Source organism: Diabrotica undecimpunctata, chromosome 6, assembly GCF_040954645.1.
Source record: "Diabrotica undecimpunctata isolate CICGRU chromosome 6, icDiaUnde3, whole genome shotgun sequence".
Classification (NCBI taxonomy): Eukaryota; Metazoa; Arthropoda; class Insecta; order Coleoptera; family Chrysomelidae; genus Diabrotica; species Diabrotica undecimpunctata.
The window spans coordinates 133,439,591-133,466,023 of record NC_092808.1 but is presented as its reverse complement, the minus strand read 5'-3'; the positions used below and the strand labels follow the sequence as shown (position 1 = coordinate 133,466,023).

Below are 26,433 nucleotides of genomic sequence, written 5' to 3'. Positions count from 1 at the left end.
TTACGTAATAACCTGCACTAAAGGCTTTATGCTGCTGATACTTAATTGTTTTGCATTTTAATGGACTATTTTTAACTTTGTTCAACATTGACTCAAAATCGGCATAGACTACAAAAGGAGTTGTTTGTTTATAAATATGATTTTTAAATTCAACATTCTGATATGATGGAAAAGAAACTTTACATTTATTAATTTTCTCACAGTATTTTGCATGATCATTTAATCTGTCAAAACTACTAAAATAATTCAAACACCTATCACATAAAAATTTTTTATTACGTTTCTTACTTAACTGCCTGGACATAAGTCGAGACATATCTTTAATCATGCAATAATGATACTTAATTTCTACAGATTCATCGTGAGCCATAGGTGCTTCGTAGTCATTCAATTTTGGAAAATATTTATCTTGTACAATCAATAAATTTACATGTTTAGTTAATTTGGTTTTGCATAGCCTTACCGGCGTTGTTACGTAAAATGTTCTCTCTTTAGCAACATTCATTTCTAACCCGTACACGTTTACAGAAATATTATTTAACTTTTCAAATTTTGAAATACCCTTTATAGTCATAGGTGTCTCTAGCCCATCGATATTTAAGACAGTCGCATAATGTGGATATGAAGATGTACGATCTGAACTGCATTTAGCTGGATAAATCGCTGAAACTATGCTCCAAAAAAAGCATGCTTCATCATCGTTTTTGATATTAATACATGCGTGCTTCTTTTGGATTTGTTCTGGTAGTCTAATGAACGACGTAGCTCCATTTCCCACTTCATATTTATTTATATTGACTTCTAAAGAAACAATTTTTTTCAAAGCCCACCCTGATCCCGTTTCTTCAAATTCCGATAGCTTAGACATTAATTTATCGACTATGTTTGTGTGAAACCATAAAACCAAGTCCGTTCCTGCGTCTATGGCTTCGTTTTTGGTATTAAAATATTTAAATTGGTTAATATCACCTCCTTGATTTGATTTTCTAATAAATTCTCCACATAATGTCATATTACATTTTATCATATTTAATTTTTTTAAAATGTTTTTAATTCGAATTCTAAATAACTTAAAACAATCCCCGAAAAATTGCATTAAATCTTTGTGTCCTAGATTAATAATTATACCTGTTCTGATTCTACTCTTGAATGCGGAATTTACATCTTCCCATTTAACCCGACGATGTTTAGTAATTCCACCACCCACGCGAAGACCGAAATTTTGAATTTCCGATTTAATTGTCTTTAAATGCCCCGCGTTTGTCTGTAGTTGCCGTAATTTAGCTAAATCCAAGTCCCCACACCGAATCGCTTTAGTAAACAAAGTCAAATGCCTTTTAATGTGATTTAACCAAATATTCGCTTCTCGCGGTGTATAATTTCGAAACAAAACATCACGCGCTTGAATTAAATGTTGTACAATGTCACTACTAAGATCACCAATGTTACTCATGATTAAGTAAAAAGCAATAAATCAATAAATGAAAAACTCACCAATATTTTTTTTTTATCCTCTAATTTTCTATTATTTCAAACGAGGCGGCTGGCTGCACCTTTCCAGTGGCAACGTTTCCTCGGAACACCAAGCTGTACTTTCCCTCGCTGAAATGTTCCAAATGCGGCCTGTAGAGTTCAACCACCCTTTGCGGCAAGAACGTCACCTCCTTTTCTAATTCAATAAGGATGGATTTCCCAAATTTCGTATCGACTTCTCTTGCCGCAATTATCTTCTGGGGTACTCCTACGGGTAGGCTGTTTAGCTTTCTAATTGGCTTGATTGTCTTCTCTGTAAGCAGAGAGGATGCATTAATCTTTTTTAGGTCCATCTGCAACAATATATATTTTCTTAATTTAACAGTAACATATCTTTGACTAGCAATTTCTTAATTTAACAGTGAAATATCTTTGAGTAGCAATATTATTTTACAAAAATTCTATCTATTATAATATGTATATTTTTTAATTTAACAATGAAATAGTTTTAACTAACAAAACTTTCATAGAAACAAAAAATTACAAATACCGCACTATTTACAAACATTTTTTTTTTTTTAGAACGGAGAATATAACCAAGTAATTTGAATAAAATGTTTAAATCAGAAAAATTATTAAGAATTGGAAATTAGTAAAGATAATGATGAATTCTAAATGATATAAAAAAGGTTAAGTATTATAAAACTTACTTTTGTATATATAATTGCCGGCACTTCACAAACACAGAACTTCTCCGAACGGTACTTTGTATAATTGCTGACGCTGCACAAAACACACAACTTGTCTGAAGGATGATCAGAATTGAACTGACGATATGTAGTGCATCTGCTCTTTATCTAACTGCCTCTCCCACGCTAAAACTATGTTGCGCAATATTTCGTAAGACTATTCATTTATGCATCACATGCCGGGCTTAATTATTAACTTCCTGCCTCCATGAGAAAATATATTTTATCTTACATTAAATAATCGAATTGGAATTTGCACGTGTTTCCGGCTATATATCGTGATCGCGTGAGACATTTTTAATAGCCGGCGTATCCGATGATGTCATTATTCTCAGTAGCAAGATATATTTTATAAAGATTTCAACTGATCATGTAAAGTATAAATTGAAAAATAAACGAATTTTTTTTATTATGGTAATCGATAAAATATATACGAGGTAACTCGTAAAATATAAATTGAAAAAATTTAGAAGTTTTACGCTAATGGTTGTAGGTTTTAATTACAAAAAAAATACGAGGAAAAATTGCTCTCTTTGTCTGTCATTCGTCTTCTTCTCTTTGTCAATTCATAGAATGCAGTCACCGACCAGCGATTGAACATCGTTCTCATTGGTTACGTTGGACGTGTAGCTTTGTTATTATTGGGGGGGCGTCTTTTCGGGAGGAATGGGGGGACTGGGAGCGTCTTTTCGGGGAATGGGGGGGACTGGGGGCGTCTTTTCGTTAATATTGTGGTACGACTCCACCATTAGTCGATGCACGTCTTTCTCATTGGCCGTTGATGCACACCATTGGCCTCCAACGTCACGAGGATGTCCGCCATTGGTCGAGGACACGTTTCTGTGGCATCATTGGTCGAGGAAAACGTTCTAACGTCACGAGGAGGGTGTTACTATGTCACCATTGGTCCCTCATCGCTATACCGCCATTTCTATGTTGTTTATTCAAATTCTAAGCTGTCATTGGTCGCTGGGGGTGTTGCTATTCCCACCACTGACGCTGCTATGCTGCCATTGGTCAACGACACGTTCCGACGTCACGAGGACGTCCACCATTGGTCAGCAAGACATTGGGGGACGTTCCTATGCCACCATTGGCCTGCTATTCCCACCACTGTCGCTGCTATGCTGTCATTGGTTGACGACACGTTCCGACGTCACGAGGACGTCCTCCATTGGTCAGCAAGACATTGGGGGACGTTCCTATGCCACCATTGGCCTGCTATTCCCACCACTGACGCTGCTATGCTGTCATTGGTCGACGACACGTTCCGACGTCACGAGGAGGGCGTTACTATGCCACCATTGGCCTGCTATTCCCACCACTGAAGCTGCTATGCTGTCATTGGTCGACGACACGTTCCGACGTCACGAGGAGGGCGTTACTATGCCACCATTGGCCTGATATTCCCACCACTGACGCTGCTATGCTGTCATTGGTCGACGACACGTTCCGACGTCACGAGGAGGGCGTTCCTATGTCACCATTGGTCCCTCATCGCTATACCGCCATTTCTATGATGTTTATTCAAATTCTGAGCTGTCATTGGTCGCTGGGGGTGTTGCTATTCCCACCACTGACGCTGCTATGCTGCCATTGGTCGACGACACGTTCCGACGTCACGAGGACGTCCACCATTGGTCAGCAAGACATGGGGGGACGTTCCTACGCCACCATTGGCCGAGGGGCGTGGTCTAGAGACACGAGGTACGTTCCTACGTCACCATTGGTCGAGGGGCGTGGCCTCGAGACCCTAGGCACGTTCCTACGTCACGAGGGGGGCGTGGCCTTGACCCATGAGGATACGTACGCTTGACGATCGACGTGTGACGTCACTTCCGCTCCAGAAGTAACCTATCATATCTACTAGAAAGTGAGTACCCTCTTTCCCAACAATCCCACTACAAATTTCTTTATAAATGAACACACTTATCCAGACGATGTTAGCCTTGCGGAACTCATTAGAGCTACAGATTCCATCAAAGTAGGTAAATCCCCTGAACCAGACCATGTGCCACCAGAGGTGATAAAACTGTTGACTACATTACAACCAGAACCAGTAAGAGAAATCCTTAATCAGCTGCTGACAAGACAAGAATTCTCGACCAGCTCAAGCTCGCGAGACTTACACTTATACCTAAACCCGCAAAGGTCCGGACGAAGCCAGCGCATATCGGTCGATTTGTCTACTTGACTATATAGAGAAACCCTACGACAATTTTGTCAAAAATTGCCTTGAAGACGAGTTGAGGGAAAAAGACATCATCTCAAATAGTCAATACGGATTTGGGAAAGTAAAATCAGCTGTAGATGCGGTTAAACATATCACAGACACTGTCAAAACAAAAAGGAAAATATGGGCCGTTTTAGTAATGTTTGATGTGAAGAATGCTTTTAACATTTAACAGAATGCAAATTAGAATCTGTCGACGTGTCGAGATATTTAATAAACATCATAAAGAGATAATTAAGTGATAGATATGTTTCAGTTGCTAGAAACACAAAGATCAGAAGATTAACAGCCGGCGTATCGCAAGGCTATCTTTTACAGCGGAAACTACAGCGGAAAACTAATCTGTCCTAATCTTGTTCCGGTAGGAACCAGCTTCCATCTAGACAGGCAACCAGAGACACTAAGGGTGTAAACTTTTCTCTTTGTTTTTCTTACTCTTTCTATTCTTCTTCATTCTATAATAACATCAGTCTTCCGAACCATTTTCCCCTTTTCTTTCGAAAAGAAACCAGACCCTCCCCTAGTAGCATGCCGTTATTAGGTATGCATCGTATGACAAGCCCTAGGATCTTCTACAAGAACACCCTTCCAGACTGCGCACGATATCCCCATGTTTCGTTCTATAATGAACTCGTCCAGGGATATTCAGCGTCGTAGGTGTGGTTTTTAGTTGGTAGCCGACCTGACAGGGACGCACGATGGAAGTACGGATTCCGTGTAAACTCTGTGCCGTTCTCGTGTAATCCTACCTTCTGGTTTATTCCAACAGTACTAGGGACACCTTCCCTAGTCGGTTTGAAACCTTTCCACCTCATTCAAAAAAAGTTACTCCTATTATAGGAGAAATATTAAACAATAAATAAGATATCTAGATATCAATAAGATAAAAAGAATAATTCGCAAAATAACTAATGAAAGATATTGTTACAATTAAAACACAAAACAATATAATACTTGATATGGGAAATTTAAGTATGAATTAACCAACTATTCTTTTTATCAAATGTCATTATATTGTAATAAACTTTTTATAAAAGCGAATTAACTGTACAATTATTTTAAAAAAACTTCATTATTATATTATATTTTTGTTGTTATCAAACAAAAAGCAAAATATTTTTTCAAAATACAATACAAATAAAACCGTCAACTCCTTTCACCGAAGACGAATTTAGAACCGTACGGACGAACAATATTTTTCTCCACATGACATGACGTAAAAAATATTTCCTAAATCTTATTGTGGGTTATAAAAGAACGAAAATAATACAAAGGGTTTTATGTTTTCACTGTGAAAAATAACAAATAGCTACAAGGTGTAAACATTTGTATTAGTGTAATGTGAAATATTTCTATAAGAGGTCAGTTCCAAATTCATTTATTGCTTCTCATGAGTCTTGTTAAATTAAAACCCATCTTTGGCAAACAAATATTTCTACAAATAATTACCACTACAATTACATATTCAATTGATTTACCAACCGATAACAATGCTTAAATAATTCTTGTAACTATTGCTCGAACTAATTCTTTTACTTTTAATCAAATAAAAGGCATATACCAAAGGTCCAACTCAGTTCAATGTCAATGCTCAGTTTCATAGAATTTTTAAGTGTGCATATCACATCACTATGATTCTAACTGCCCATCCTAGTTGTAATATGTCAGATATCATTTTGACATTTCCGTTAAGACCAGGAGCCATTCTTTCTCCTGATGCCACCCAATATGTAGCTTCGTCGATTTTTAATAATTTTTTAAACTGTTTGTCCTTATGTCGTGTTGTGTTAATGTATCATTTAATGTTTATAACATTCTCCATATATTATTGGATAGCCCAAATTTGACGAAGTAAGTCTAAAACGTTATATTACATAAAATTTTTTATCAACCATCAACTTCGAGTTTTTTCGAAGTTAATTAATTTTTCTTCAGTTGAAAAAACGTTTCTTAGCTTATCGCAGATGCCCCTGAAGATGTTCTAGGAGCGAAAGTACTTGGGCAAGATTTAATAAATAAACTGTGCTTGATATCTGCCTCTTATTTGATTAAAATTCATTTATTCGAGCATTCAAACTTATATCACTTAATTCTTTTACAGCATTTTGTACTTCTTCACGTCGGACTGAAAACTTTTTCAGTGCCCCAAAGATGTGAAAATCGCAAGGCGAAACATTGTAATATATAAAAAACTCGAACATCGAAGTACGAGGATAGATTAATATTAAACTAGCCTTTAATATATAGCGCTTGTTGATACCGAATTGGTTTCGGTGTTGACATTTGCCACTCATTACATGACGTCTGTCAAACTTTTAAGTTTTAGCTATTGGTTTTTACAGCCGTCAAAAGCAAGCAAATTTTGTGTTTTCGGACAAATGGAAAAAGTCGAGTATTGTTCGGTGATTAAATTCCTCCAAAAAAAGGGTCAAACGAATGTGCAAACCAAAGCCGACCTGGACGAAGTTTATGGTGAGGTTGCACCTTCTTTAACAATGGTAAAATTTTGGAAAGCTGAATTTGTTCGTGGTCGTACGAGTGTTTTTGATGGCCGGCAAAGTGATGGCGACTGTTTTCTGGGATCCACATCGATTACTTGGAGAAAGGAAAAACAATCAATGGTGAAAATCAATCGAAAACGCCCCGGTTTGGAACCGTAAATTGGTTGAACACCCACCGTATTCCCCAGATCTTTTCGCTAGCAATTTTTTCCTGTTTCTAAACCTAAAAAAATGGCTCGGAGGACACCGTTTCGCAACAAATGATGGAGACGTCGCTGAAACTTCGGCCTATTTTGAAGAGCTCGAGCAAAAGTACTATTCGGATGGGATAAAAAAATTGGAACATCGTCTTACTAAGTGTATCGAATTAAAGGGGACTATGTTGAGAAATAAATCGTTTTAATTCCAAAAAACTTGTTTTTTCATCATTTATCAAAGGCTAGTTTTATATCAATCCACCCTCGTAAAACACTTCTGTTGTAATTTTCTTGTTTTTATGCAATTTAAAAATTGACCATTTTTTATAGACTCGTAGGTTGAGTGTAACGTAAAATGCATTCTTTTTTTCAAGAAAACAGTATAACTTTTTTTGGAGGATGCTGCATGTCCAATTTTTTTTACTTTGTGTATTTAATTAAAATCTATATCTTTAATTTTTTTCAGATTTTTTCGTATGGTGCCCCAACTTCAATCCAAACATGTATTTTTTAGGGGTTTTGGGGGAGTTTCTCCATTTAATAGACTTCAAAATTGATAAAATCAAGGTTTTTTATAGGTTATATATATTTTTAAATAAATGGGGCGTTTAGGATATTAAAAAATTGGTCAAAGACCTTTAAATCCGCCAAAAAGCTATGTATTTCAAGGTTTTTAACAGTTTTGGCGGGGTTAATAATATTTTTTTGAGATTGACATAACCTGAATGTCATATCACTTTTTATGTGATTAAAAATAAGACTCAATTTGTCTATTTTTATAGACCCTTAGGTTGAGTGTAAAAATCACACGAAAGAAGATGGCGAAGCATACGAAAAAATCTAAGATATAACTTTTAATCAAACAAATAAACAGCGTCAGATGTAAAATAATTTTTAAACTGTTCGCGAATATGTATAGAGGAACGAGATAAATTTCTTCTGAAAGGCAAACATCTTCTGTTGATAACCACGGTGAATCATCATCGCTAAGAAAATTATGTAGGCAACATATAGCTAGAACAACTTTATCCAAACGTTCAGAGGAAATGTGGAGTTTCCTTTGGTATATGCGGAATTTCTTAACTAAAATTCCAAAAGCATTTTCTGAAACTCGTCTTGAGCGGCTTGCATCCAGTTGTTGCTAACACGCTTCAGGTCGTCAGTCCATCTAGTTGTTGGGAGTCCTCTGCTCCGTATTGCTTCTTGTCTTAATCTCCACTCTAAAATACGTTTTGTCCATCGGTTGTCTGATAGTCTGACGACGTGTCCTGCCTAATTCAATTTTGGTGACGCGATTTTTTTTGATGGCGTCTGTTGTTTTTGTTCCACGACGTATTTCTTCGTTTGGGATTCGGTCTCTCAGAGAGACACCCAACATCTGGCGCTCCATAGCCCTCTGAGCCACTCGAATCTTATTCACTACCTTTTTTGTGAGTCTTATTGTTTCCGTTCTATAAATGAGTACAGGTAACACACATTGGTCAAAGATTTTCCTATTGAGGCATATGGGTAGATCCGATTTAAATACATAGTTTAATTTACCAAACGCTGCAAAGGCTGATCCTATGCGACGTGGGCGCTCATATGTATATATATCCCTGCCCAACCAAAATTCATGTCCTAAGTACTTATACGATGTAGTCTGCACAATACCCCCTCCACCAACAGCAATATTTTGATTTAGCACCAGATTAGTTATTATTTGCGTCTTGTTCATTGTGGGAGCCTTATAACTGGCTACCTACACTCGAGGGTTGGAAATCTTTTGATTCCAAGCCTTACTTCAAAGGACTTGTGAGTGGATGTATCTCCATAGGTTTGGTTCTTCAGTGACCGTTGAAGGATAAGGATTGTTAATGTGAGCAAATATAGCTCCAGAGAAATAAAATCACTTTAAGTTTATCGACTTATAATTAAATATTTTTAGAGTAGAGAGGCCCAAACACGGCCGTAGCGTACTATACAATGTCAAATAATTCTTTCTTTATATCACGTGAAAGAGAAAACCATTATTTATGAGAAAAATGCCCGATTTCGGCGTAGAGAAATATTTTATACGTGAATTGAGAGTTTAAAATTTCACATGCCTTAAGGGCGGTGTGTGAGAACGAACTGATAAAATACTACTTGATGCGTAAAAGTGAACATTACCCCTCTTTTATTTAGGTGTGAAAACTATTTAAGATATTGAGGCGCCAATGAGTCGGGTGTCTTGAGCAAACTTGATATAGTGAATATTTTACTTATTCTACACTAAAAAAGTCTAAAGAAATACATTTTTATTTTATATTTTAAAAACAATATGTTCATTTCTGGAACATTCATATTAATCTTCAGTCCGACCTCCAAGGAAGCGTGATATATCATCCATCCGATCGGCTATAAGGACGATGTCATCTGAAAATCTCAAATCTCAAACTTGTTCGTCTTGCTCTACTTAAAAACTATAACTAAATATTTTTTGTTCTAATTGCCTAATGCTTACATCCCAGGAAACGGTCTCATTAAATGTTTATGAAGAGAGAAAGCTTCATCTGCAACTATTACGAGGGGTAAACACTTACTTGAGGTTCACTTTTAAACTGCCACTCGATGTCATTACTTCAAAACTATCGTACAATACGTGTCTACACACCTACTTCAACGCCAAAAACATTGGATAAATTTCTGCAAGAAAAGTATCCAAGTGTTGCTACGCCACTGGTAGCAATTAACTTACTTTACTTCAGCAAATTCTCATAAAAATCGAAAATCTATTCAAAAGATATTTTTACTCATAGATTAACATTCTCCAACCCAAAAGTTTCCCTGTTAGACAAGAATTTAAAAGGTTGGTTTTACCTACCTCTGTATAGAAATATCGAAGTTTTCCCCCGACCCCCGTAAATCCCTTGCAATAGTCAGGTATTGAAAATCGAAATTTTAGTCAGTATTTCGCATTTCTGGTTTAAGAGTTTAGACTCTCGCGTACAGTATCAAATTTTATCCCAGCTGAGCTGGTCGCGTCTTGGTTTAGAGTTTTACCTCTCGCGTTTTACTTATCGTTACATAGCTTATGGAAACCAATACCAAACCAACCGTAACCAATGTGGAAACGCCTAGCACACAACAGGGATGAATGGCGAGAAATGGGAGAGGCCTTTATTCGACAATTCGGATAGAAAAAGGGCTATAAAAAAAACATAGCTTATAGTTAATTATTATTAATCAAGCTTATATTTAATAGCTTATTATTAATCAAGTATATTCATATAGAAGAAAACGTCCTTAGTGTTGACAGTGACCGGCTGTTTTCAATAAAAGTACTTGCTCTAAAACTTTGGCTAGATATTAATTTAGTAGATTCCAAAGCGAACAACGTACTGTACCTCCTCGTATACAAGCGAAAAACCGTGCATATATTGGCGCGCATTAACTACTTATTATGTCTACTGTCTCAAATCTAAAATAAATTGTCGACCGTTAAATTGTTACCAATATTGTTATCTATACTGTTACATATTGATACTATCACTTAAGTTTTTCCCCATTGATTTCCATTTTAAATATATTTTGCGGTAGTCGAAAAAGATGATTTTTATGAAAAAAAAAAAAAATAATAATAATAAAACTAAAATTAAAAAATTTCTCACACAACATTGCTTTATTAATACAAGATAATAAAATTAAAATTAAAAGCTTTGCGCGATGGTGCAAACCTTTCTATTATTTGTTCGTTTCAACTTTTTTGTTCTAGGATTTTCGACAATAAAATCCAAAACATATAACTTTATTTCAGCGAAGTTTTTATGACTAATTTTATTAGACGCAGACCTTGTGAAAAGTGCCAATAAAAAGAATTTGCTGTGGATACCAACACTATTAAAATGAGCGTCCAACCAATTCAAGTGCGGCAATCGTTTCAACGCTTTTATGGGTAATAATGGTCGTATGAAATGTCGATGCAGTTACAGATACCATGAGACAAATTATCAGAAAATTACCATTTTTATTGGAACTTTTATAAAGTTTCAGCATAAATCAGAGTAGGGTTAAGTTTTTTCAAAAAAGTAGACGATCTGTATGAATCAAATAAAACTCTAACCATATTCATAATTTTTAAATATTTTGTAAATATCAGTTTATTGAATAAAACTATGAAAACTAGTTTTCTACTTTACTTAGTTCATCGTGGTTATTTTAGTGATCACACCTTTTTAAAATGGAACATTTTGGTATGTACAGTTATACTCAAAAAAAAGGGTACAAGTATTAGAAAGAGAAGTTAACGTCATCCTATTTGTGTAAAACCGGCTGGGATTTTTGGAGGTTATCAAATGTCATAAGTGATCAAAAATGCAACTTATAGACGTCAAAGACGTTTAATTTGATAGAAGGTTTAACGTTACGTACAATAAAAAAATAATATGCCTCGTCATTTAAGTGAGATTGAAAAGGCTCAAATAATTACGAAAATGGAAGAAGGATGGTCAATTCGTGCGCTAGCAAATTTCTATAATAGAAATTTGAAAACAATCTTCAGAATTAAGCAACGATGGGTCCAACAACAATCATTAAAAAGAAAAGTTGGTTCAGGGCGTTCCAAAGTATCCACTCCTCAACAAGATGCTGCTTTAGTTCAATTCTTAAGAGATAATCCATTTGCGACGTAGAAGGATTCAAGGATTCATACGGGATTTCCTGGTGCCCAACCTACTGTAAGCAGAAGGATCAATGAATCTAAATTAAAAAACCGACCAGCTGCTAAAAAACCATTAGTAACTGTTGAACATCGGCAAGCAAGAGTAATATTTGCACTAAACTATATTTACCGCAACCCACAATTTTGGAAAAACGTCATTTTTACTGATGAAAAGACTTTTCAGTCGACCTATAACGGTCAAATCCGTGTTTATCGTCCAGCCAATACTAGGTTTGAAGAACGATATATTCACTCTCCTAATAAATCTGGACGTTTTTCTGTAAATGTATGGGGTTGGATTAGTATACATGGACCTGGTGTTTGTTGGCGATTAGAGGGAAGATTTTTTGCCGACAATTACATTAACGTTTTGGAACACGTAATGCTCCCTTCTATTGAGCAATTGTATCCTAATAATACTTTTATATATCAACAAGATAATTGTTCAGTCCACACTGCCCATGCCGTAAGGAATTGGTTTCAAACTCAAAACCTGGAAGTATTGCCATGGCCTGCGCACAGTCCAGATATAAATCCAATTGAAAACATTTGGGGCATAATTGTTAAAAAAATATATAAAAGAAATTTTATGCCACAAAATTCAGATCAATTGTGGGATACAATCTTAGAGTGCTGGGAAGATCTTGATCCAAATATGATATCTAATATAATTCAAAGTATGCCAAATAGACTAAATAAAGTTATAGAAGCAGAGGGTTCTATCACCAAATACTAAATTCTATTTGTAACAGTCATTAAAATTATTCTTTATATAATTGTTGAATAAATGGTTTCGTCTAATTAGTGCTCAACGCCAATGATTTATATTTTTAATAACCTGTGACATTTGATAACCTCCAAAAATCCCAGCCGGTTTTACACAAATAGGATGACGTTAACTTCTCTTTCTAATACTTGTACCTTTTTTTTTTAATATAACTGTACTTGTGGTAAAATGCATGACAAAATACAAAACAAAGTCTTAACCTTCGGCCGGGCGCGCCTTAAATAACTAATAACTATAACATACCATGTAGTTCTTTATTATTTTCCAAACCTTTGTAATTATTTATTTACTGTATCCTTATTTATTTTATGAAAAATAAAAAACTTTATTAACTTTGTACAAAAAAAAACTTTAATTTCTTTCATCATTACAACTTGTACATACAATATTAGATTTAGAATGTCGTTTACAAGTGAATGCACTACATTTTGTACATTTTATAGACATATACAACTTAATTTTTTACTGTAAAAATTGCAGAATCTACCAGGATTTTCCAGGTTTAGCAGGATTTTCCTCTTCTTGATGAGGAACTGGTTGCTTTGGAAACATCCTGAATAAGAACGGCTATATCACGAGAAAGTGTTTTGATTTGCGATAGTGTATGAAGGTATTCTTTCGTTAAGTTCATTGCAAAGTTTTTGAGAAAATGTCAGAATTTGCAGCAGAATGTAGAACAAAAGCATTTATGCCGCCAATATTCATTAAATTATAGAATATAACACATGGCCATCATTTCAGATTTCGTGAAACACTGTAAAATGAACACAATTTATCCAAAGTATCAACCCCTTTTGTTTCATTGTAATCTAAAATCACGTGTGGTTTGTCATTATCCACGTCAACTTTACTTTCGTTGTGCATAGACGATAATAATATGACTGACTTACTTATACGGGGCACATAAAAGGTAATCATATAATCTTTTTGAAATCAAAATATGCTAGATTAAACTGCTCTTGATTTTTGTGAAAGAAATTCTTGAGGAATTTCTCTCGTATTTTTCTTCAGTCTCTTGAGCAAAGTAACCTTCTTCTCTAACAAATATCTAGCTAACGGAATGCTGGTATAAAAATTATCGGTTGTTATGTTTCTTCATATCATTTCTATGGACTCTATTAGACGTTTTACAACCGGACGTTTGTCACAGCCAGAATTTGATACGTCGTATGGGCCACTTGGCTGCTTACCGCAACATATCTTTGAATTGACTACCTATATAAAATATTCGAGCATCACATAATGCATACATTTTTATTCCGCACTTAAAAGGTTTGTACTATATACTGTATCCAGCTACACCTACATCTAAAGGGATGAAGCATTTCATTTTTGTTTTGATAATTTTTTATAATTAAGAAAAAAACGATCTAATGGCGGACGACTTGTCTATTTTACATAAATCACCCTTTGTGTGTTTATCATCAATTCTCAATGAACGTGCAATCAATAGGAAACATTTATAGCTTATAACTGTTCGAACAATTTCAATCGGGGTGCCAGCTCTTTCCCAAAGTTCCATCACATTTGTGTGATTGCCGTGCTTTATGCCAATCAAATAGAGGAGTCCTAAGTCCGACACAACTCACTCCTGTTTACATTCCTGCAATTGCCATCTCTCAAATATTACGTTTTCTTTCTGTGTTCATTTATATAAATCTAAATTCGTAAAAATTAGGATTTCATCAACAATATCAATATTGATAATAGTAGAAAACGCATCAATTTCTGTTTTTATTTAACATGCAGTTTCTTTCAATCCTGGTGGTACCCTTATTATGTTTTGTTGCTTTTTTTTAGACGTAGCAAAAAAAGTTTTATTATATAAATTAATTGTTTTACCATTGCCCATGAGTGCATCTTCAACGTTTTTGTAAAATACGTCCTCCTCATCTGACATTAATTGCTCTGAACATGTATTGTTTTCTATCGGTTCTCCTCAATTTGTTGCTCATCAAAATCAGTATAACTCTCCAATATCTCCTCTCTTTCGTAATAATCTAAATTATGGAATATTATCATTATTTCGAGAACCGTCGAGTTTTGAGTGAAATCCCGAAACAGGTCGATTTTTGTTATAAAATACCCATCTTATACCGTACATGGAGTAGGGATGACGTGACCGGTGTAGGTGTAGTGACGTAATCGTTAATTTTTTTAAATAGAAATCGGTATAATGCTACACCTCATTTAAACGAGAATTTAATTCTCTATTTAACGGCATTACATTTTTAACTAAAATATTTTTTTAAGGGTACAAAAACAATTTTTTTTAATTTAAATTCAACTAAATTAAAACTAATGATTTAATTGATAATGTACTTTAAAGTAACCAAATTATGCATAACAATTATTTTAAATTAAATGTTCGAAATGCCATCCATCGGTTTCTTGACAATATGCGAATCTACGGACACATTCATCAAGTACATTGCGGATGACTTCTGGAGTAATTAGACTCATTTCATGCCTAATTCTATCTTTTAAGCCCTGTAAGTTTTGGGGTCTATTGAAATAAACTTTTGATTTTATGTAACCCCACAGGAAAAAGTCTAGAGGTGTTAGATCTGGCGACCTTGCTGGCCATTCTATAAAACCACGTCTTCCGATCCACCTCCTGTGAAAGCAATGATTTAAAAATTGACGTACTTCACGTGCGTAATGCGAAGGGGCTCCATCTTGTTGAAACCAGATATTATAGGTAAATTTGGGTTATTGGCATCTGGATACATGTTAGCAAGGACAGGTATAAGTTGATTTCTCAAAAAAGTTAAATAAAGTTGTCCTGTTCGATTTTTTTCAAAGAAAAAAGGGCCAATTATTCTGTCATTAATGATCCGTGCCCATACATTTACTTTCTGAGGATATTGCCTGTGTGACTCAGTCATCTAATGTGGGTTTTCTTGACTCCAATATCTGCAATTTTGACGATTCGCGGTACCATATATAAAAAATGTGGCTTCATCGGAAAAAAGGATTTGATTGATGAAATGTGGATTGCGGATATATAAATCCTGCATAATTTCAGAAAATTGAAGCCGGCGATCGGGATCGTCGTCGTTTAATTCCTGGTGTAGTTGAATTTTGTAGGTATGGTATTTTTTTTTTAAAATACGTAATACCGATCTTTGGGAAACTCTAGCATATTCACCCATTTGTGTTGAAATACTGTGAGAATTGTCATGTATATTTAATAAAATATCAAGTTTCACAGCGTCTTCAATTTTAGGACGCCCAGCGTTTGGAATAAGTTTAACGTGCCCAGTTTTTCCAAATTTTCGGACTATTTTACTTATTGTTGATTGGCTGATGGGTCTATCTGGATATTTTGCGTTTAATAAATTGCATACCTCGTTCTGTGTTCTTTTTTTATTTCCGCATCCGCTAAGAATTAATATTTCTATGCGTTGTCTTTCATTTAGGTGAGCCATAATTTTGTATTCAAAAGTAAAAATTACAATTGACAACTGATGACAATTTACAAAATCAAAATATTTACGTCAATAAATATTACAGAAACTATGCCACTATCACTTGCTTGAATTATCATTTGACAAAAAGTTTCAGTGTTTATGAGATAACTTTTTGTGTCCATTATTATTTTTACTTACTTTTGCATTTACTTCAGAAAGTCATGGCAGGAACCGATGGATGGCATTTCGAACATTTAATTTAAAATAATTGTTATGCATACCTTGGTTACTTTAAAGTACATTATTAATTAAATCATTAGTTTTAATTTAGTTGAATTAAAATTAAAAAAAATTGTTTTTGTACCCTTAAAAAAATATTTTAGTTAAAAATGTAATGTCGTTAAATAGAAAATTAAATTCTCCTTAAAATGAGGTGTCGTATTATACCAATTTCTATTTAAAAAAATTAACGGTAATGTCACTACACCCACACCGGTGTCGTCATCCATACTCCATGTACGTTATAAGATGGGTATTTTATAACAAAAATTTCCCTCAAAACTTGATGGTTCTTGAAATAATTATAATATTCCATAATTTAGCCGTTCACTGTATATATATATATATATATATATATATATATATATATATATATATATATATATATATATATATATATATATATATATATATATATAACCCACAACCCGCTAACCCCTCTAACCCGTAGTAGTGAAGTGAATATTAACCAGTGTAGTAGTGTCGAAAGCCCTGAATAAGACATCAGAGAGGAAGTCGAAAGAGTAGGAAACTTGGGAGTAAAAAAAAAATTGCGCGACTTTCATCACCAGGCGCCTTACATCAATTATTGTCTGCCTCGATGCACTATTCACAATAAAGTACGAGAAATAACTAATTATATTTAAATTTCACGAAAGGGTGATGGGTACCAACTGAGGATGAACCGATAAGGGGATTTTAAAAAGATTATATACATACAATCGGGACATAGCATATATTCCGTTAACATTTTACCTGGAAACATTGAGTTTCCGTAGCAAATTACTGCGGCGCGCCTGGCCGACGGTTAATCTAGCTTTTTTGTAGTACTCTTAACGAAAAATAAACTCATGGCTCGATTTATTTACATTATTTATTTACGACTTGTGCTATTGTTGCTACATCTTATAATACATCTTAAGACTAATAATAAATCTACATACCACATAAAAAAGGCTAAAAAAATTATTTTGCATATTAAAACTTAAATTAAATTAAAAAATATTGACATAATATCGATAATTAGAGAATTATCTAAACAGATGAAAAAGGTGACAATAAATGTTTGTGACCAGTAAAACAGACGCAAACCAACTCAGTTTTGATTGAATATAAATAAATATAACTGAAACAATAACTGTCAAAATTTGGGCTGATTAAATTTAAAATTGTTTGATCTGCGTACCGTTTCCAAAAACAGCTTTTCGAGAAAAGCTCTAAAAATTTTGACATGTATTGAACTGAGGTTATACTAATATAATTTCATTTTAAGATATTTTAACTTACCACAAACTTCTTCTAAAACAACTATTAGTTGTTTAGAACAAACACCGAACTAACATTATGGTCTTTAAGTAAGTGATTATCATTCGGAAAACGCTTTAAACATGCTAAAAATTTCGTTAATTCGCCTCGATATCAATGAATTAAAACGACGACGAAACTTGTAACGGAAATAGACATTAAAAACGTCTACATGGAACGTAGAAGGTATCAGAAATAAACAAAAGGAAGTGTTATCGGAATTTGAAAAAGGGAAATCGATATCTGTGTACTGACGTAAACGAAGCAAAAAGGTAACGGTAACAAAAAAATCGGTAACTGTACGCAAATGTACAACGGTGTAGCAAAGACCTATAGAGTAAACGGGGTGTAGCTGTACTTATTCACAATAAATTAGTAAAATACGTCAAAAGCTCGCAAGAAGTTGACGAGCAAATTCGAAAACATCCATAAACTATGTCGTAAAGAATTTGAACTTTTTAAAAACCCCCGTCCCTTCCCCTTGTCGTAAAGTGTTATTCGTATCGACGCTAATATCGCCATCGCAATTGCAACTAATGACCCCACTTTAAACGATTTAAACAAAAATTCAATGTTATGGCTGGATTTTTTAAAAATAACTATAATACCACGAATAATTCATTAGGGGCCGATTCTTCGAAGGCTAATCAAAACTTGATGGTAATCAAATATTTAATTAAAATCAAATACGTCACATTTTGAGGTTATGTTGACTGATTTATTTTATACAATTTTATTATTTTACGTCTTAAATTAAAATAACCCATAATTAAACTCTTTCTGATGTTAATTTCATGTTTTTATTGTCAAATCAATAATAATAATAAGCAATTTTTAATAGTTTTGACAGCTGCTGTGACGTATTTGATTGTAATTAAATATTTGATTACGATCAAGTTTTGATTAGCGTTCGAACAATCAGCCCTAAGAATAATAATTCACGTAAAAATAATTTAATTTAATAAAATAATATGAACAGAATATTTAGTAAATTAATAATTTTCAAAGACTTTTTATTTTCCCAACCATTCGCTGATGTCATTAATAATATTATTTTGTTGATTTTCTTTGTTTTCTACGAAGAAAGTTACTTTTGGTAACGGGTAGATACTCATCTATGATCCCGATAGGAGACAGATCTACTACAGGACTGCGCCCCTGCCATACGTGAGCCTTGGTTTATCTCCTAATACCATACAGGGGAAATAATTGTCCTACCCTGAGTCCATATCCAAACCTATCATTTCCTTCCCAGTATGAATCCTTAGTCGCTGGATGGATTTACCGATAACAAGCTTTGATTGAATATAAAAATGATTTTTTAGGGCCGGGTAAAAATGTTTATGTCGCCGGGTCTGCTACCGATACAGTTGATGTTGCTATATCAGGTTATTATTTTTACAAAATTATTTGGCACACTTTAGTCAAGTTTACTTAAAATCCAACCCTGTCGTTTAAAATACGAATCGAACTAGAAAACGGAATATTTGAAAAGATTATTTGCGCGTTATGGATATGATACTACAGTAATACTAACATAATAGCGTTGTGTTATGGGCACCACAACGTTCTATTTTGGAATAAGGATTGTGATACTTTTATTTTAAATCGGCGATAAACATATTGCGACGGTAACTCGAAATAAAGTGTTCAAGAAGTATAAAAATCATTCGTTTTTGTGAGTATATCGAAGGAAAGGGTTAAACGACGATACGCAAACATGAACTGTTATTATTTAGTCTTGATTGTCCTTAATATTCTATGATAGCAAGCCATATTTAAGAGTAAAATCATATAAAATCGGTCATATAAACTAGGCCTTAGGTATAAATTGCTACCTGTCTAGTGTCAATTATTATCACTTTTGGTTTGCACTTCATGGGGACCGTGATATCCTATGAATGACTTAGAGGATTTAAAAAATTAAAAGCCATCCAGAAAATTATTTAATTAATAATCAATTTGTTGAAGTGATTTTTGAATTCTTGGATCTTCTCGAGCTTCTCTTCTTGGTCACATTCCACCTCTTAGTACCTAAGCCTTGAAATTTTATTGTAATATCTGATTCTGTGTCTAAAGTGAAACCTTAAGTAGTTTTTTTTTTAAATTATACCTAATACATTTCTTGCATTTTGATGTGTATTTTTTTCGGAAAGCTTGTTTTTTTGAGAACTCTTTTTGAAGGTTACTAGCGCAGACTTATACACGATTATAGAAATAAAGAAACCTTTAAATAGCATTGGAGATAGATAAAGAAAAACCGAGTGTTGCTTTCCTGTGAGATATTGTCCATGATACCTCAGTAAAAGTAAAACAGTAAGTATAAGGTAGGATCCATCTAATTTTTATATTTCAAGCGCAAATAAATTTACCGGTCAAAGCAGCTCACTAATAAAATGACGATCTACATAGAAGCCAGTGTTATTCTAGTAATAATCAGTAATATTATTAGTGTTGCCCAAAATCGGTCTTGGTCTTGCAGTCTTGGTCTTGTTCTTGCATTTTTGCAAGACCAAAACCAAGACCAAGACCGCCTAATTTTAGCAAGACCAAGACCAAGACTGACCGTGCAAGATTTAAGCAAGAACAAGACTAAGCTTGCGAGACTCTTGCGTCTTGCAGTAAGGACTGAGTGTGGTTTTAGCGAGTATAGTAGTTCGGGTATATGCTTAAAGACTCTATGAGACGCAAAAAATATGTAATAAAAATTTGAAAAACTGGACTTATGCCCATTACAAACAATAACATAAACATACATACCGAATCAAAATATTCATTAAAAAAACACTTTTGATACGTGCTCAGAGGTCATAATTACAATGTAAAAATAAAATATTTTGTACATTCTTTTTCAGCAGACGACAGTAATATCGTATCGATATTTTTTTAAATATGTCACCTTAGCTAATAAAAACTATAATTTTTACGGACACCCACTTAATAATTCAATTTTTTTCCCATTATAATTTAGTCAGGAGGAATCTAAATAAACAAATCTTATCGGCCTAAGACTATAAATTGTTTCTGCTGAGTGTGCGATGAGATGATTCGGTTAAACAAAATTTGCTGAAAGAGCGTGGCTAATATTCAAAAGTACCGAGACAAATTAATAACAGATAAGATAATGTTAGTAATGAAGTATTTAGAATAACGAAGTAACGATATATAATTCTCGGTTTGTTTTTAGATACTTAGGGTATTGGATAGTAACGAACACAAAGTAACTAGTAGTATAGTAGTTACTTTTTCGACATCACTTAACTTTATTCCCAATTGAGCTTTCCATTGAGTCTAATGTAATAATTGTTTTTCATCTAATCCTTGTTGTTCCCGGAATGACAAGTTTACAATTTGACATGAAGGACAAAGATTCAAATAGTTCTAGTCCAAGTAGTGAGCGTTAGAGCTATAGATCTAAAATACCTAAAAGTAAATTTGATGAGTTTTTCGAAATAATTCATGCATCCCAAATTGCTTTGTGTAAATTGTGCCTACATAAAAAGATTGAAATGAGAATGATCAACAGATAACACGTCAGATTTAAGGAAGCATCTAATATTTTTTCACAAAAAGGAATTACAAATATTTCTTCCCGAAAAACCAAAATTCGGTGGAGATATCACAAGCTTTTTAATAGAAAAGGTGGACATATAAAAAAACATAGTTATTACCTTATTACCAATTACATTATGTACCTACTACTTTATTTTGGTAAATTAATGTATTTATTAAGTAGGATCTCCTTAATTTAAAATAACTTCTTTTGATTACCATTGCTTTTTTAACTATTCTTTATTTTTTCAAGTTAGTTTTTTATATAAAAGTAGAGATAAGATTGGTAAAAACATTTATTTTGCTTTAATAAGTGGATTATAGTTTGTTATCTTGTCACCTAAAAAATTTGTGCCCTTGATACATGTATGTGGATTTTTTGCCCATCATGTTCATCAATCACTTTCTAGGCAGATAATGTTCTTTAAAATACCGGCATGCTTATGTCATTAATTTGTTTTTTTTTTGTATTAACCGTGTTTTAGCACATGTAAGCTTAGTAAATGCAAACATTTATTAAGAAACAGATTTACTTCCATGGGGCCTGGTAGATAGCGTTAGTTAGAGCATAGGCACGGATCGCTTAGATCGTCGCTTCAAACCCCATCCGGGGTCAGTTGTTTAGACATTTATTAATTTGGTTAGTCTTTATAATGGCTATGTTAATTCAAGCTTAAAATGTACTTACTCTGTTACGTTGTTCTAAGATCTAAAGTAACGTTTAATAAATAGCAATAGGCTAATTAATGGGTAACTGCAAGACTTGCAAGACTCTTGCTGCAAGACCAAGACCAAGACCAAGACCGGGAGTGCAATACCAAGACCAAGACCAAGACCAGGTGTATTGGCGCAAGACCAAGACCAAGACTGTCTAAGTCTCGTCTTGTTCTTGCATTTGGGCAACACTAAATATTATTATTTTCAATAAATATAGTCCAAAATCCCACTACAGGATCACTACATTCATAACGTAGTTAATCAAACTCACATTTTTACATACATTTAAAATTACTAGAATACATTGATAATAGGTTTTCAATTAAAAAAGTGGCTGCAAATATTTTTAATTCAATTAATAGTAATCAATTTTTGAACAAACATTTTATTTCGTTCATTTGTTTTTTTTTTCATTTCAATTGACATTATCAGTTCCTGACATCCAAAATTTGTTGGTAATTTTGATTTAACAGAAAGTTTATTCAGAACTAAACAAAATGCCGATTGAAAATTTAGAAGGCCAGAGTCTTGATTTAGAATTAGCACATTGTAAGTTTCTGTTAAATTTCCCAGAATATCGTAGTGATAAAAATGTCCATGCAAGAATAACAAAAGCTATAAAGAAAGATGATACGGCCCCATGGTATGATCTCATTCATAGCTCAGATCGCTGAGAAGATCAAACTTTTAGATGAAGCCATAGAAGATGCTGAGAAAAATTTTGGCTAAAAAAAATACTACAGCCGAATTGGTGGTGATAAAGACACTGCAGTTAGGACTTTCAGATAAACATAATGTAAAACTGTATCACTTGGCCAAAGTTTAGATATTATTTTTCAATTGATAAAAATTGGTTTGTTCTTCATGGACCATGATCTCATTAAAAAATGTATTGAAAAAGCTAAAACCCTTATTGAAGCAGGAGGTGACTGGAATAGAACAAATCGTTTAAAAGTGTATTAAGTCGCATATTGTATGTCTGTCAGAAACTTCAAATCAGATGCTAACTTGTTTTTGGACACACTAAGCACTTTTACATCACATATGAACTAATGGACTGTAAAGCATTTGTTAGATATACTGTATACACCTCTATTATTAATTTGCCAAGGAACCCATTAAGAAGAATAGTGGTAAAAAGTTCAGAAATATTGGAAGTATTGCATTCGGAACCGTATGTAAAAGATTACTTGTTTTTTTATATAATTTTCAGTATGATAAATGTTTCATAAACCTTGCAGAAGTTAAAACAGTGCTGAGAAAAGATTATTTCTTGAATCCATACTATCGTTTTTATGTAAGTGAGATGAAAATACTTGCTTATACACAACTGTTGGAGCCATAGAGGTCTCTTACTTTACAATACATGGCAGAAGCCTTTGGAGTCACTGTTGAATACATTAATAAACTTCTTCTTGAAGTTTCAAGCCATGAAGAAGAGTAGTGAATACGTAACACCGAAGCATTTTTATTCGTAGTCCTTACCTTATATCCCGACAACAAAGAAACTTTTTAAGTTTAACGAATGATGCACGTGCTATTTCAATGCGTGTCTTTATTTCTTTGGTTTGGTCTACCAAACTGGTCCGGTTTATCATTGATAAACAACTGTCTACATTTATAGCAGCAGGAAGATTAAATTGTAAAATTGATCAAGTTGGGGAATTGTGGAAACTAATAGACCAGATTTAAAGAATGCCCAATTAAATTCTGTTGTAAAACAAGGAGATTTACTGCTAAAAAGAGTCCAACAATTATCTAGTGTGATCAATATCTAAAAAATGTAATTAAGTTTAAAAGTAAATTATGAAACATACTGATAATTACTTGATTGTACCAATCTTCTATGTTTATCTGGTGCTAAGATTAATTAAAATACGCTGCTCATGACCTATTTGCATGTATTTTATATCAAATTTAAACTAATTTTTTTCGCAATATTATGATATGAGTGATAATCTACGATACTGATAATCTATGAGCAGCGTATTTTATTTAAACAATAAATGAACGAAATAATTTTTTTTTCAAAAATTACCTGTAAGTTTAGGTACTATTAACTCATTAACAGATTCACTGTCCAGGTTTTAGAGTGGAAATTGCTCATACGTCCAGTAATGTTTTTGTAAAGATTGATATCTTGTGGCTATACATAAATCAATAATGTTGTAAAATATATAAATATGTAATTGAAAGATATTTATTTTAAAGCATACCACATATGGTCTGTGGACTCTATAGAACAAAAATGACCAAAAGTTGTCTCGTGAGTCCACAGACCATATGTGGTACGTGCGTATTTTTCTCATTTTATCCATTATTTCCCTGTATCAAATAATAAATGGCATAGACAAATCATCAATTACGATAAACATAGGTCTTCTTTATGTTCTAAGGCAACAAAATACGTGAAATAGCTACTTGATTGACAAATGACGTTTAGTAGAAATTTGTCACCTGACCGTTCAAGTCTACGAAATAATCAGGTCTTCTTCTTCTTCTTCGTCTAGCCATTCACGTCCACATCTGACCATAAGCCTCTTCAAGTCTTCCTTTCCATTGTTTTTTATTGTACGCTACTTGTAGCCAATTTTTCCCGGCAGTCCTTTTCAGATCATCTGTCCATCTCATAGGAGGTCTGCCTCTGGGTCTTTTGTGTTGGTATGGTCTCCAGGTTAAAATTGATCTGTGCCATTTGTTTAGATCGCTCCTAGCTACATGTAAAGCGTATTCCCATTTCAACTTTAATGATTTTTGCACCACATCGGTGACTTTGATTTTCTGTCTTATCCATGTGTTTGTTTTCTTGTCCTTAAGTGATATACCTAGCATTGCTCTTTCCATCGCGTGTTGAGTGACTCTAATATTCATATTCTTTTTTGTGATTGTCCATGTTTGTGCCGCATAAGTTAATATCGGAATAATGCATGCATCAAAAACTTTAGATCTAAGATGTAATTGAATTTGTTGATTTCTGAGTATATAGTTCAGTTTACCGAATGCTGCCCAAGCTAACTTTCTTCTTCTTTTTATTTCTTCAGTTTGAATTTCCATATTTAGTATTATTTTTTGTCCTAAGTATATATATTCTTCAACTTTTTCTATAACTTTATCGTTTATTATTGTCACGGTGTCTTCGGAGTGCATGACTTATGTTTTGTTTAAATTCATTTTCAGTCCTATTTTAGAAGATTCGGTATGTAGTTCTAAAAGCATTGTTTGCATTTCTTGTAGGTCAGTAGCTATCAGGATTATGTCATCTGCAAATCGTAGATTACTGAGGTAGCGGCCATTATGTTTAAATAATCAGGTAATAAATAAAAATATCAAAGTTCAGCATGCAACTGAACAACGTATGGATGATTCCGATTCTGATGACAACAGAGTAAATACAGCTCTAATAACAAGCATAATACCAACTACAGAGCGTCAAATGAAAGAACATGATGAGAAAAATGGATGGAATTACGACATTCAGCCGTTAGATCGTCAAATTTTTAGTAACTCAGAAAATTATAAACATACTGAAAACCTTCCAGAAAATGGAGATAAGTTTGCAACATTTTGTCTTTTGGTTGATGATGATTTATTTGAGTTGATGATAGAACAAACCAACCTGTACGCTGAACAACTTATTGCAAATAATTCTAGAGGTCGTTTGAGTCACTGGAAACCGGTAAACAAGAAAGAAATGGAGAAGTTTTTGAGCATTTACTTGCTGACTGGTATATTCAGATTCCCTACATTAGAATGCTACTGAAAAAAAGATCCCATTTTTTATTATTCTTTGTTGCACCAGATACATATGTCCTACAATCGCTTCGTAACAATTTTACGGTGCTGGCATTTTGTTGACAATACAATTGACAAAGGTACCAATAATCGCTTGTACAAAATCCAACCAGTTATAGACATTGTAATGAGAAACTGCAGAAAGTTTCTTTCGCCAAAAGATTGCGTTGTTGTGGATGAATCCATGGTTAGTTTTCAGGGGCGACTGCTGATTCTTCAGTGTAATCCAAACAAAACTCACAAGTATGGACTAAAGATTTACAAAGCGACAACTGATGATGGATATGTTTGTAAATATAAAGTTTATTCTGGTCAAGATCCTCAAATCTCCAATCCTGATAAACCTGGAAGCGTAATTGTCGAGCCTTGTGAAGAACTTTTAGATCAGGGGAAAATGATTGTTGCAGATAATTGGTATACCAGTGTTCCATTAGCTGAATACTTGCTTTAACGCAAAACTGATCTTTGTGGGACATTGGGAAAAATCGTAAAAACTTGCCTTTATTTGTCAAAAATAAGAAACTGAAGCGAGGAGAACAAATTGCTGCACAAAAAAATAATATGACGATCCTAAAATGGAAGGACAAGAGGGACGTCCTTATGATATCTACTTGTCATGAAGTTGAACAAACTATGAGTACTGGCCGAGATCCGCGTCCAAAGTCTAATATAATATTGGAATGCAATAATCGAAAAAAGGGTATTGATCTTTGTGACGAATTGGCTAGCTACTATTCACCAATTCGCAAGACCT

General features: G+C 33.8%; 1 pseudogene; it reads left to right on the top strand.

Annotated features, from left to right (window-relative positions):
• Positions 1-22,384: 22,384 nt before the first annotated feature.
• On the top strand, positions 22,385-23,665 carry LOC140442842 (26S proteasome non-ATPase regulatory subunit 6-like; annotated as a pseudogene).
• Positions 23,666-26,433: the final 2,768 nt, after the last annotated feature.